At 29.2% G+C, this 13,472-nt stretch overlaps 2 non-coding genes across 2 annotated transcripts; both read left to right on the top strand.

Moving 5' to 3' along the window:
* The first annotated feature begins 12,552 nt into the window (after positions 1-12,552).
* On the top strand, positions 12,553-12,625 carry Trnap-ggg. The gene has a single exon. It is a non-coding gene; the product is annotated as a tRNA-Pro (tRNA).
* Positions 12,626-13,399: 774 nt separating this feature from the next.
* On the top strand, positions 13,400-13,472 carry Trnap-ggg. Its single transcript has one exon. It is a non-coding gene; the product is annotated as a tRNA-Pro (tRNA).

The following is a 13,472-nucleotide window of genomic DNA, read 5'->3' as shown; positions in this document are numbered from 1 at the left end:
ATTATCTCTTTTCAAGAGAATGTTATTTCATACTCAACATTTTTCAATTTAATGGTACTCTCTTAATGGGAACTTTGGTCATTCATTTTTTCTTTCATTTTATTGATTTCATTCAAGAGTTCAAATAGGGGAATTAAAAGTTACTAGATAGATAAATAGATAGATTTTTTATTGACGAAGAGAATAGAAGTTTTTCAGTGTTTTCTGTTTTTTTTTTTCCATTAATTACTTCGTCGTAAAACTTTTGACATTGATTATTAGTACTCGTACACAGTTGGTAGTAAATTTTCTAGGTGGTAGTTCTACGATTTTAATTAGAATAATCAGAAGATAATTTTTAAAAGATAATAAATCATTTAGTAAATCATTTAAGAATTCTAGAGGAACTCTTTTTGCTCATCTAAACAATCTTGATTTATTTTGTATTTAATTTGAATGAATTTCTTTGAATATTTTTATAGGTTAATATCTAAAATGGCGGATAATATCTAATTTTTATAGGTTAATATCTAAAATGGCGGATCATGAGTTTTCCAGAAATGGTTTTAATCTTGATCGTTTAATTTTTATATTTAAACACATTTTTTAGATCATTTTTTTTGTTATCAATCAATCAATAAATGTGAAATCATGCAGTTTGCATTTTAGATACAAAAATAATTTCGATTATAAAAAGAATTAATTAAATTCTTAATTAAGAATCAACTTTGGCGAACCGTTTCATAAAATAAAAGAAAAATAAAAAAGAAATTTAATAAAAATAAATTAAAATAAAGCAATTATCTCTCAAGTACTCAAGGCTGTAATAATAAAAAAAATGTTTCGGTAACTATCCTACTCAAAATTATTTGAATTATATTACGATTATCTATTTGTAATTGAGAATACAATTCTGTTTGATAAAAATCATTACCTCTTTATAATTTTACAAAATTGTAACAAATATTTTCTCACGAAAAATAATTCTGTCAGAATAAATAAAATCTCGCAAAACAATTTAATAATTACCAACTATCATCATAACACAAAATAAAATCCGTAATGTGTGCCACCATTTGCGCTGGTAATTATGATAATGGCCTTTGTCAAAAAATGATATAAATTTATGCATTGTAATTTAAATAATTTTAATATAAAATAAATGATCGAATAAACGTTTCTAATAGATTGATTTATTGTTAGTCAATTGTCATAATTATCGGCTAATCTATTAATTATATTCACATATAATCGACTGATATTGAAATATCCTTTTCTTTTTAGCGAAAACAAAACCTCTGACATAATTTCATTATTTCTTAACCTCATTTATATCATAAATTTCGAATCATCCTCTATATCATGCTAAATATTTCTCCTTTTGTCTACCGACAGTTTTCATTGGATCAACTAAAACAACAGTATAGAGATACATTTTATCAAGAACGATACGTACGATTAATCTTCGTAGCTTAATACGATTTATGATGATAGCTAAGCTCATCATGTTGGATCGATCAAACCAAGGCTTCTCACACTCTTAAAGAATTTTTTCATTTACTCAAGACATTAATATCTCTCGCCTTGATATTTAAAACTTGATTCTGAGATGAGAAAGAAAGAAGGAAAGAGAGAAAGAGAAAGAAAGAAATAGAGTTCCTCCTACGTTATCGAACACTCAAAACTTTTTCATTCTCCCGTGTTATAAGATTCGAAAAGGGAAAGGGGTTTTAGAGGGGGTTTAAGATCCGGTTCCTACGATCATTCCTTCAAGCCAAGGCATGCAGTCTAAAATGGTCTTTTGCCGTTCCAGTTTTCTGATTCGTTCTGTTTCGTATATACAAGGAGTCGGATGTTTTTTCGTACAAACGTTGTGAGCCTATTTTACGTTCAACAATTAGAACTAAATCTTATATAAACATAGGTCATTTGAAACTTTATTCAAAAGTTATAATATAAATTGCAGAACTATTTAAATATACTATACAAATATAATGTTTAGGTGTTTTTGTTCTGCGTATGATATTTGTTATCAGAATGATCAAATGTATTTTTTTCAAAACAATAATTTCAGAAATCACCTGACCTAACCTCACTAGATGTTTCTTTTCTATGAGGAAAACTGAAACTAGAAGTTCACGCAACTGAGATAATTACACTAAATGTCATAGTAGAACAAATTAGGGATGCAGTTGTAGAAATTAATAGAAATCGGCATATCATAAATAACATACTAGAACAGTGTGTCAAACATAACCTATTCGCATAGGTGGGCAACATTTTGAACAGTACATTTAAATAGTTTTACAATTTACGTTATGTAATTATACTTCTACTGAGAAGTTATTATAGTTGTCATCTTATTTAAACAGTTTTACAATTTATATTATAACTTTAGAATAAAACTTAAAATGACCTAATATTTTCGTCATATTTTTGTGTATAGAATATGTTCACAACGTTTCTGCAGAAAAACTGATCTGACACCCTGTATACGTCGTTTTGATCATCAGTAGTAGTAGTAGTAGTTGTTGTTGTTGTTGTCTTCTTAGTAGTCTTAGGTCCTCAAGAGTCTTTTCCACGTAAGAGCCGTTGACGGAGGGTCCGAGGTCGAGAGAGCGTAGTACTTCGCGACCCAAGATCGAATGTGCGATCGAGTGTGTAAGTGCGAGAGCAGGCCACCAGCAGAGCCTTGGACCACCTCGGCCGTTTCTGCCCTCCATACTGGATCCCATCTCTCTCTCTTTCTCTCTCTTTCTTTCTATCTCCCTTCGGCACAGAGAACAACTGCCTCAATCCCCGACGACCAAGATCAAAAAGAGAGACCTGAGGCCCCAGGTCTCTCAGAGACCGCCACGGAAAGAATGCGTGGGCCTGGACATAATGATTCGGACTTTGTCGGCTGCTGCCGGCACGGCACATGGATACGATCGTCTTCGAATCTTAAAACTGTTCCACCTCCTTTCTCTTCTTCTTTTTTTTTCTTTTCTCTTTTCTTTCTTTATATTTCGATGCATGTTTTTAGAATCAATCAGTTGCTTAATAACATTGTGTACTGTTTTTCTTGATATTTCTTTTATTTGATATTGAAATTAATGATAACGTTGTAAGGATTGTTAATGGTCTTTTGTTTTATTCGTAGTAGTTATGTTAGATATTATGGGCAATATATTATATTATATATGTTATATAGGTTATGTATATATTTCAGGTATTGTATAGGATACCTAAGTAAATTGAATAATGTGTAGAATGAACAGGTATTTAACAGATTGACCGATCATTCTATAGAATGCTCAGAGTGTTTCGGTCAATCTATAAAATGTACTTCAGTGAGGTCTGTTTAGAGCATGGAAGGGGGGGGGGTGAAGTGATCTTAAGCCATTGTAAGTGAAACAAACCATAGAAATTTATAAATTCCTCCTATGTTCCCCCCTTCTCTAATTACTGCAAGTTGAAGCACGTTTTATAGATTGACCGAAACCCTCTAGGCATTCTGTTGACTGATTGGACATTTTATGCAACGCCTGCAGTAATACGTTGCCTGCAACATATATGTTTTAATCAAATGCAATTATAGGGAATTCGATGTCAGTAATATGTGACAACAGTTAACATTTTGAAATTGATATGATATACGTTAATTTACAGAAGTGTTCTTTCCCGGCCTCAATATAAATTTTCAATAATTTATATTTATTTGTAATGCGAACTTTCAAAATTTCTATATACAGAAAGTTTTTTTTATTTTTATTCAATCTTTAAACTGATGTAAATTTGATTGCAGAAGAATTGTTAGAGAAATATAATTTTATTTAATTTCAAACTGGTGAAATCTGGGGTCCCTAGGATTTTGGCGCCAATATTACGTCTTATCTAATTTTTTTTACGTAAAAGCAATTCTACATATTAGTTTGAAGATTTGAGAATATTATTCAATAATTTTGATATTTTTTAAAAAAGTATATTTATATTTTTTTTATATCATTTAAAAATGAGTTAAAGTTACGTAAATAAAGTTACATATATTCAATTTAGGTCCTTGTGATTTGACGTCACCGGTTAAAGGTTGCAAATTGTAAAAATAAGAGGTTAATGATAAAAACAAAATTAAATTAATATATTTAATTATACACTGATTGTGAGTATAATTAAGAAAAAATTTCAAATAATTAATATGTTCAATTATTGACTGATTGCAAGTATAATTAACAAAATATTTCAAATTATTAATAAATTAATTATAAAGACAATTATTTTAACTGGTTGATTATTTTTATTGAAAGCTTGATTATATGCACCCGATTAGATTCCATTCAACCCGATCAGTTTACTCAAGATCAATTATCGGGACAGACTCTGACGAGACGGTTGCTTCGATCGCCGCCATTGTTTTCTTACTTGATGTTTTTCGACCAACCTGACTCGATAAATACCTCGAAGGATGTAGGCGGTGATCGAATTCGTAAGATCGACGGAATCTTCACAAGATTACCGGAAAGGAAACATAACGTTTTCTACTTTGCATCGGAAGCCATCTTTCTCCGCGTATTCAAGTACAGAAGCCTATTGTTTTGTTTTATTTGTTTACTCGAAAGAATTCGTTTAGTTTGACTTAAATTGACATTCGAACAAAAACTACTTTGAATATTTGATTTCAATGTATCAAATTGAACCTATAATATTATTTCCCGACTTGTTAGATATTCAAATACTCGGAAGAATACTCAGGTAAATGAAATATTTTAGGTTATATTTTACTCGATCAATCTATACATGTTATTTGGGTATTTACAAGTGAAGTTATCCAATTGTTTTTGGGTTTATTGAAATCAGGATATTGTTGTTTTTTTCCTAAACAATATTCTTAAATGATTTTTATAACTACGAATTGTATAAATGAAAAGTAAATTCTAGAAAATGTTGACCTCATAACATTTATATATATAAGAAAGATTTAATTATTATATTTAATATAATTAAAAAATATTTTATAAAAATAAAATATATAATAAAAATTTAATATTAATAATAATACACACACACACGTAGTAAATATTAATTTACTAAATATTAATAGTAATTTAATAAATATTAATTTAATTTTTAATTTAAATTTGAGATAAGTCGAGATTTAAATGTTAATAATATTTTATACCTTTACAAAAAAATGTATTCGGTTTTTTATATATTCAGAGAAGTCTTGTAGGATTTAATAAATATTCTATAAATCACGATTTATTAATTTACTCAAATATCCTGATGTTATCAAAAAGTATGTCGAACTCGCGTAATATTCTATATATGTAGAAAATGAATAAGGTATTTGGATATATAAATACCAAGAAAAATTCGCTTATTCAGGTATTCACATACTTCAAGAAATTTGATTATGGGTTCGTACAATATTTTATTTATAACATATATCGAGATAAAACTTGGTATTCGTGTAACAAAATACCCTAAGAGGTCAGATAAGAAATTCAATTAATATTTTATATTATATATCTATAAAGAATATATCAGATATATTTTGTTATCCAAATTTGCCATTACTTGCCCTATTTTAAATCGTTCAAATAAAATCATACAAAAATTGTGAGGTCAAATTTAAAAAATAGACCACCAACCACAGCCAATCTAAAATCTACTCGGAAGAAGCTGCGAATTAAACTCGCAACTGAGAACACGATTTTACGAGCGTTGGCCGATGTTCGGAACGATCTCCCCCATCTCTTGTTTTCTATTTCCTTTTGGGGTGAGGTCGCATTAGCCTAATCGTTTGAAACCGGAATCCGCCACTAATAAATTGGCTCATTTACATGAGAATTAGGAAATCCCTTGTAGAATCCAAAAGCTGTGCAATCTATCGGTTTGACGCATCGTAATCCACGAAATCCAACTATTTTCGAATTTCGAAGAAGTATCTAAAATTCGATAATTCAATTTTCGAAATTTCTTGAAAATATTTTCACCATTGAATGTTTTTTATTATTTTTTATTATATTTTCTTTTTACTACAATTTGTATCTTGAAAAATAACGAATATTTACATACAAATTTTTATTCGTGTATTACACGTGTTTTGCATTTCATTGGAAAGGAAATAATTATGGTTAAATTTAAAGAATTATACAGGGTATCTCAAAAGTCACTTTATCTATAAAAGAAAATCCTTTTTCAAGGTTATTTCTTTTAAGTTTCATTGTTGTTTAAATGCTTGGATTTAAATTTCATAAAATTAATCTCCAGTTATAAAAATATATAATATAATATAAAATATATATATCCAGTAAAAGTATATTAAATATAATATATGAAAATATATAAAATATATATCCGATAAAAAAAGATATGCTTACAAATTTGCTATTCTGAATAACCACGAAGAAAAAACGGTATATAATAATTTTTCAATTCGGTAAAGTGACTTTTGGAACACCTTATAGATTTTTTGTGCTTTATTGGAATGCGACAAAACATTATTTTCAGTTATAAATAAGACCTAAGATTCTTCTTCTTCTTCTTACACGTGTTATAACCCACAAGGTTATATACTATATTATCATGAATATTTTTTATTCATATTTCTCAACACCACATTCCGTCTTTAACATATACAAAACGTTGACCGTATAAAGCGCTGACACTACGTGCCACGCGGAAAGGCCAAGACCTTGCAATAAGGAAGGAGTTGCGAATGTGCATAAGAAGAATTTCGTGTTCAAATCTGCTGAATATGCACCTGTACCCTCCTGTCCTGACATATATAGTTTTGTCACTATGCAATCCCTTCCAGAATTCTAATCGGAGAGATACGAACAAAATTACTTTGTATCGTGCCGCCTAATCTAAACGATAATTAACATATTAAATGTGTCATTAAAGTGTATTGTTTAGTAGTCAATTTCATTAAAGTTAAAATCGGTGATAAGTTACAAGTGTTCAATAAGTAATTTTTGATGGAATTCAGATTCTTAATTAAGGAAGGATTACGAAAATATCATCGGTGTCTACTTCAGAGGAATAAAATTACGGTACTTTTTTTTTTATTTATTGAAGAATTATTAACCACTTGCGCTGGTAATTATTTTCAGATATTTTCTGTTTCTGATTTGAAGAGAAGTATGTTTTTATTTTAAATTCTTTTCAACATACATAACAAAAGTAAAAATAAATCTTACAAATATTTAAACAAATTGGCTATGATTTGTTATAACAAAATATAAATCTAATCATAATTTTTATCTATAGATATATATCTAATTTTTGGTAATTATTTATAATAGAATTTAATTGCCATTGTTGCAATTTAATATATTTTTTTAATAATATCAATGGAAAAATTTTATAAAACAACATAACATAACTATTTCACTAAACGGTCTACTATAACTCGTTATTGGACGACACTTCAAACGAGAAGAGTCGGTAAAATCTTACACAAAGAATTTTACACAGATATGAATACTAATTTTGTTTATTAATAATCTTGTACAGTATGGTATTCTTCAAAACAATCTGAAATATGTAGTACTACGAAGCATTATTTGCATTCCCACGTAGTTTCACTAAGTTTTTTCTGTTTCGCGCATACTCTACATCTTGTTTGTTGATTTTCTTTATCATTCGTAGGTGAAATATTTCTCGAATACTTTCTGTTTTACAATATGCGTTGAAAATTATTAAAAACAAATAAATAAATTTATTATTTGATTTTACTTGCGTATGAAAAAATATATTATAAATGTAATAGTACAAATTATGTATAAGACGTGCAATATGAAACTGTACTTCATTAAAAAATTTCATTGTTAGATGACATGCCGAGAATGTCATTTTTATTTCAACTGCCGGCTGACGTGTACAATAAGTCGGCAGGCGACTTTGTAGCAAAAAAATCTCGACGTGGGTAGCACGTCTTTCCAGAACAAGTGATTAACCAATTAGCTGTGACAACTTCTTAGAAAAATGTGTACCTAAATTGTTTTGTCAAAATGTCAAATACAGAGTTCGCGTAGTCGGTGAATTATTGAATTTAATTACAATAGAATGTTCGTTTTATTTCTTTTTTTAAATTAATAATGTTATTTGTAATATAAAAAATATCAAACAGAAAGTATCAAATTTCGATACGTTAACTTTGAGGATGAACTATTTATTTAATTTTTGTTTTCTTACAATTATTAATTTGAATTATAGCGACAATCATATGAAATAAGAATGTATTTGAATTTGATTTTACAAAACCTATCAAATTAGATAAATTATTTACGCAAGTCAAGAAAAGTATTCCAGATGTATCGTATCGAAGAAAACATTTTATGTTAAACGAAATATTTTGATCATTTAGTTAATATTTTCTATAATAAAAAATCTAATAATAACGCGTAAAATAAATTTCAAGCTATAATTCATTTTCATTGAAAATAAATAATGACTGTTGAGAGTCAATTCTGATCAGCAGAACGATTCTTTAATTTGATGATTGAAGAGAAAAGAAAGAATAAAAAAAAAGAAAATAGAAGAGTAAAATTTAATCGATAAATTGAATATTACGTCGATAGATACGTTTGTAGAGAGGAAAAGTAAAAGTGCAAATTTATACGAGTAGAAAGGAACTCGTTCTATTGGACAATTCATAAATCAAACCAAGCGATAGACTAAGCGTTAAATTAGGCGAATCTTATCCAACCGCAAAATCTTCGTGGGTTATGCGAGAGCCGTAAAGTAGTAAGAATATCTTTATTAAGTTTAAGTTAGTCAAGGTAGTTCGCGGAAGGTGAAAGCGAGAAGTTGTCGAGTTGGTTTCCGTTTTCGGGGAAGCCATGATTGCAAACATTAGCTTGGCTTACCTGGAAATAATATCGTTTAAAAAATTACCTTGTCAACTTTTTGTACGTTAACTTCTGACTCTCACATACACGAGTAAGATGTTTGATCCGAAGACGAATCCTAATATCGGCTTTCATCTACATTTTCTTCAAGCTTTGCAAATAAATTTAACAGTAATTAAAAAGGATTATGCAGTGATGACAATTTATACAGAATTTTATAGATTAGATTAGAAGGTATGAATATGAGATAGGGTAATTATACGAGACACCAAAGTATTTGACCTTTAAATAATTTTGATAGGTTTAATAATGGTAGTTCGTTTATTATGTGTTATAACGACTGAAACAGAGAATCTGATACTATGCTATTACTGTAATATAACAATACATTTCTATTTAGTTGGTAATACATTCACAGTTGTTAACACGGAGATTCCTTGCAATTTTGATATTAATTTGGAAAGGTTAAAAGTTTATGTCTATATTATACTTTTTTCTTATTTTTGATCGTAGAATATGTTGGTAATGTTTGGTGGGAAGTGCTTGGGACACTCTGTATATAAATATATTATAGAATTACATAATAATTGTTACAGTATATATAAATGTTTTTTAAAATTATTTTCAAACAATTTAACTTACTTGTAGATATGGAAAAAATTTTGATTTAAAAAATGGATGTTGAACTTTGCAATTCTTTTCTCTCTATATATTTTGTTTTTTAGGTTATACTTCTGTATGCGTGTTGAAAGTGAAATTTTAGTTGCGCGCTCATCATGCAACGCAAGCATGTAGTTAGATGTTAAAGGGGGTTAGGTTTGAATATATCTTATACCAGATTAGTTCACTCTTTTTAATTGAATGGACAATTAAATTAAAAATATGTAATTCATGTTATAACATATTTAAAAATATATGCTCATATATATTATGTATAAATATTATTGATCGTGGATAGATATCTAATTATTAATTATATTACTATATACTAGTATATATTACTATATATAGTAATATATATTATTATATTATTATATATAGTAATTTATATATTATATTATTATATATATTACTATATACATTCTACTTGTGAAAAAATTTGTGTACCCAAATATTAATAACTGCTTCAAAATATTACAGGTTCCTTTTTCGTAACATTTTTTCCTAAAATTATTTAATTGTTAATTGTTAATCCTAAAATTTGTTTACACTTAACTAATAATTCGGAAAATACCATAACAAATGTTATTTTTATTTCATCGAGAAAATATTACTATATATAGAGCAGAATTGATCTCACTCTGCTTTTTATTCAAATGGCACACAGTGGCGATTAGAAATTGCTACAGGATTACGTCAGAATTTAACCACGCAACATCTGTTAAAAACATTTTCAATCAGACTGTTAATAACAGTAAAATCTCTACTGATAATGATTAATAAATCATCCATTATATCTCTTTATATTACATTACGGATTATACTTAATTATTTAAAAGTTAATTATTTAAAATTATTTAATTATTTAATTATTTAATTATTTAAAATTAAATTAGTTAAAATAAATTCAATGAAAATATGTCAACAGTATTTATAATCTTTCTTCATTCCTCGTGTTGTTCAACCCGTACAAATTGTTTTCATGCATGTTAAACCTTAGTTATTAAATAAACCTAAAAAAACATAATTGCTAACGCGCGTACGCAAGTACGCGTATAATATTTTTCTTTGTTTTTGAAGTACACAGATATAAACCGTTACTCGGCGCAACTAAAAGTCTCGCGACTTGTTGCTTCCGGCTAAAAAGACACTAAAACGAAAAAGAGAGACCTTTCCATGGCGTGCGTCCGCCTTCGATCGGCAGCATGACGCTCGCACGTACGAACGTGCCCCTACCACCCGAAGGCACGACGATAATTTCGAGTGTTTATGAGATCCATAGTGTTTGTAAGAAGGCGGTGGCCACGAGGACGAGGGGGGAGGGGGCGCCTTTACTGCCGTTTTATGGCAGCCATTATCCTCAGGCGGATTCCCGAAACTAGAAACGAAAAAGAACGCCTCTGTTAACCGTCTACCGAAAAGATCAACGACGAGAGAAACCTAGTTAAAAGGGAAACTTATTGTACGTGTGCGTGTGTATTTCTATTTCTCAAAATGCTTGTCTCATTCTACACTTTTCTTGAAACATTTCTTTTACTTTACATTTCGTGGAATAATCTGATAAATATGACTGATTAAATTAGTGTGATTAAAAATGGTCAAAATAATTCTTTACTTATCTTTTTACTTATTATTATTTAAAATCGTGAATAATAATACTTAAAATTTATAACCTATATAACCTGACTGATTGACTGGTTTATGAAATAAATCACGCGACTGTTTTTTGATAAACCGTTGTTAACATTCTTCACTCATTGGTGAAAGTTGTCCTATGAAAACACATAACCTTTAAAAGAGTTTAAACTACTTCCCCAAAAACAATGAGAATAAAATAAACGACTCCCCATTAAACGAAGAGTGTCCTGGAATTTATGGAAGCTCGTAAAAAAGGTGTCCTGGCAAACTCGAGTAGCATTAGGAGAAAGTAAAGAATTACTTCAAAATACCAGATTACGTTCGATCTTGAACTTGGAATAAAGAACGTAACGAAAACGAGAGATAAATAAGAAACGAAGAAAATGAGTTCAACCACTTCTCCTTATACTTCTCTGCTCTTCAATCATTACTTTTTTCCTATCGTTGATAACGCTAATTAGGTATACGGAAACCCGTATAGAATTAGTTGGCAGGCAGTTTTTATATTTTCCCTTTTTCTTCTTATCTTTACTTCTTAAACGCATATATTGGTGCGAGTCAGCGGAAGTTCTTAGCTCGATTCTCGCTGTTGGAGATCATCCATTTGTTGGTTCACTTTTTATAATGATCATGACCGTGGGCTCTCTAACGAGATCGTTACTACTGGCATGAGAGAACAAATCAGAGATAGAGATAGAAATAGAGATAGAGAGCAGTAGCGGATCGTTGCTTTAAATCGTAGGGATACTACAATATATATATATATATATGTTACGGTCAATGTATCACTGCGGGCATTCTATACAATGCCCGAAACTTTTTTACAAAAGGTTGAGATTTGTATCCCTCCCTTCCACCCCTCAACACCGTGCTCCAAACACAGCCAACTGAAGCACGTTCTTATTGATTGATCAAAACCCTCTGGGCATTCTGTTGATTGACAATGTATGAAATACATTGACCGTAACATATTATACATATTTAGCGTAACAAAAAAACAGGCAATGAACACGTAGAATATCATTTATTGCATACTTTTTGGTTAAAAATTAGTTAATAGTGGTATTGTTTTACACTGTTAAACTTGTTTAAATGTCGTCTACAATTATGCACACACAAAAAATATGCAATTCCAGTGAAATAAATGGTAGTGACACCTTGAAAACACTACGTGCGTTCTTTAAAGCTACTGTAATTCTGATCTAACCAAACATCGTAACTCAGGAAACACGTATCGATATTTGACTAACCTGTAGCGCCTCATACGGCAATTAAGGAAATTAAATAAATTCATTATCGATACATTTACGTCATCGGACTAATATTGATCTCAATCGGTAAGGCAGTTGAATTATAACGCTATATTTAAGCAAAAACTGCTTATTGGACTACCTGATACGTTATATTATATACCATATTATACATTGTTTGTAAATATGTCTTCATAGCTCAGGTGGTAGAGCGCTCGATTGGGAAGCGAAAGGTCCTGGGTTCGAGTCCCAGTCTAGACAATTAAATTCCAAATTATTAATAGTTCCATTTTAATTCTGGTACTAGCGTTATATATGAGAAACACAGTTTCGTTCGTTGCTTATACATTAATAACAGTTTAGTTAGTGTATAACTGCAAGTTCGTTGAATATTGTGTATTTATGTATAGCGTTGGTCCAGAATAAGAATGGGATTGCTCGATAATTTGGACTAAAAGTTGTTCTTAGGTAGCTCAGCTGGACAGAGCATTCGCCCAAAAATAAAGCGAGTGAAGACCATTTTTTTTCTTTTATAGAATTTCATCTCTAACTCACAACTTCTGAGTCTAAACAATTGCAAATTTCTCTCCTATATCCTATAACCACATTATATGATATTAAACTGGAACATTTATGTTTTATCTAAAAATTCATATATACAAATAAATATATTTTTAATTGTTATTATATTTTTAGTTGTACACTTAAATATGATAAAAAGAAATATACATGCACAATTTGATTGACCGATAAGTTCGTGGAGATTCTACTATTATTACTTATATGATATATTTTTAAATATTGTTATAAAAATTGAGTTTAGGTGGAAGAATATATGTAGATTTATTTTTTATTATATTTTTAATCATATATTTATATATATAATTAGATAAATTTTAAATATACTATTAGGCTGATCCAAACGTCCGATACTTTTTATTATTTACTGCTAAAAATATAAACAAAATAATACTGATTTATTGAAAAATCTAATAAATCATATTATATACGATATTATACATTGTTTGTAAATATGTCTTCATAGCTCAGGTGGTAGAGCGCTCGATTGGGAAGCGAAAGGTCCTGGGTTCGAGTCCCAGTCTAGACA

Source organism: Polistes fuscatus, unplaced genomic scaffold (genome assembly GCF_010416935.1).
Source record: "Polistes fuscatus isolate 324 unplaced genomic scaffold, CU_Pfus_HIC Scaffold18, whole genome shotgun sequence".
NCBI lineage: Eukaryota > Metazoa > Arthropoda > Insecta > Hymenoptera > Vespidae > Polistes > Polistes fuscatus.
This window is presented reverse-complemented; position numbering and strand designations above follow the sequence as displayed.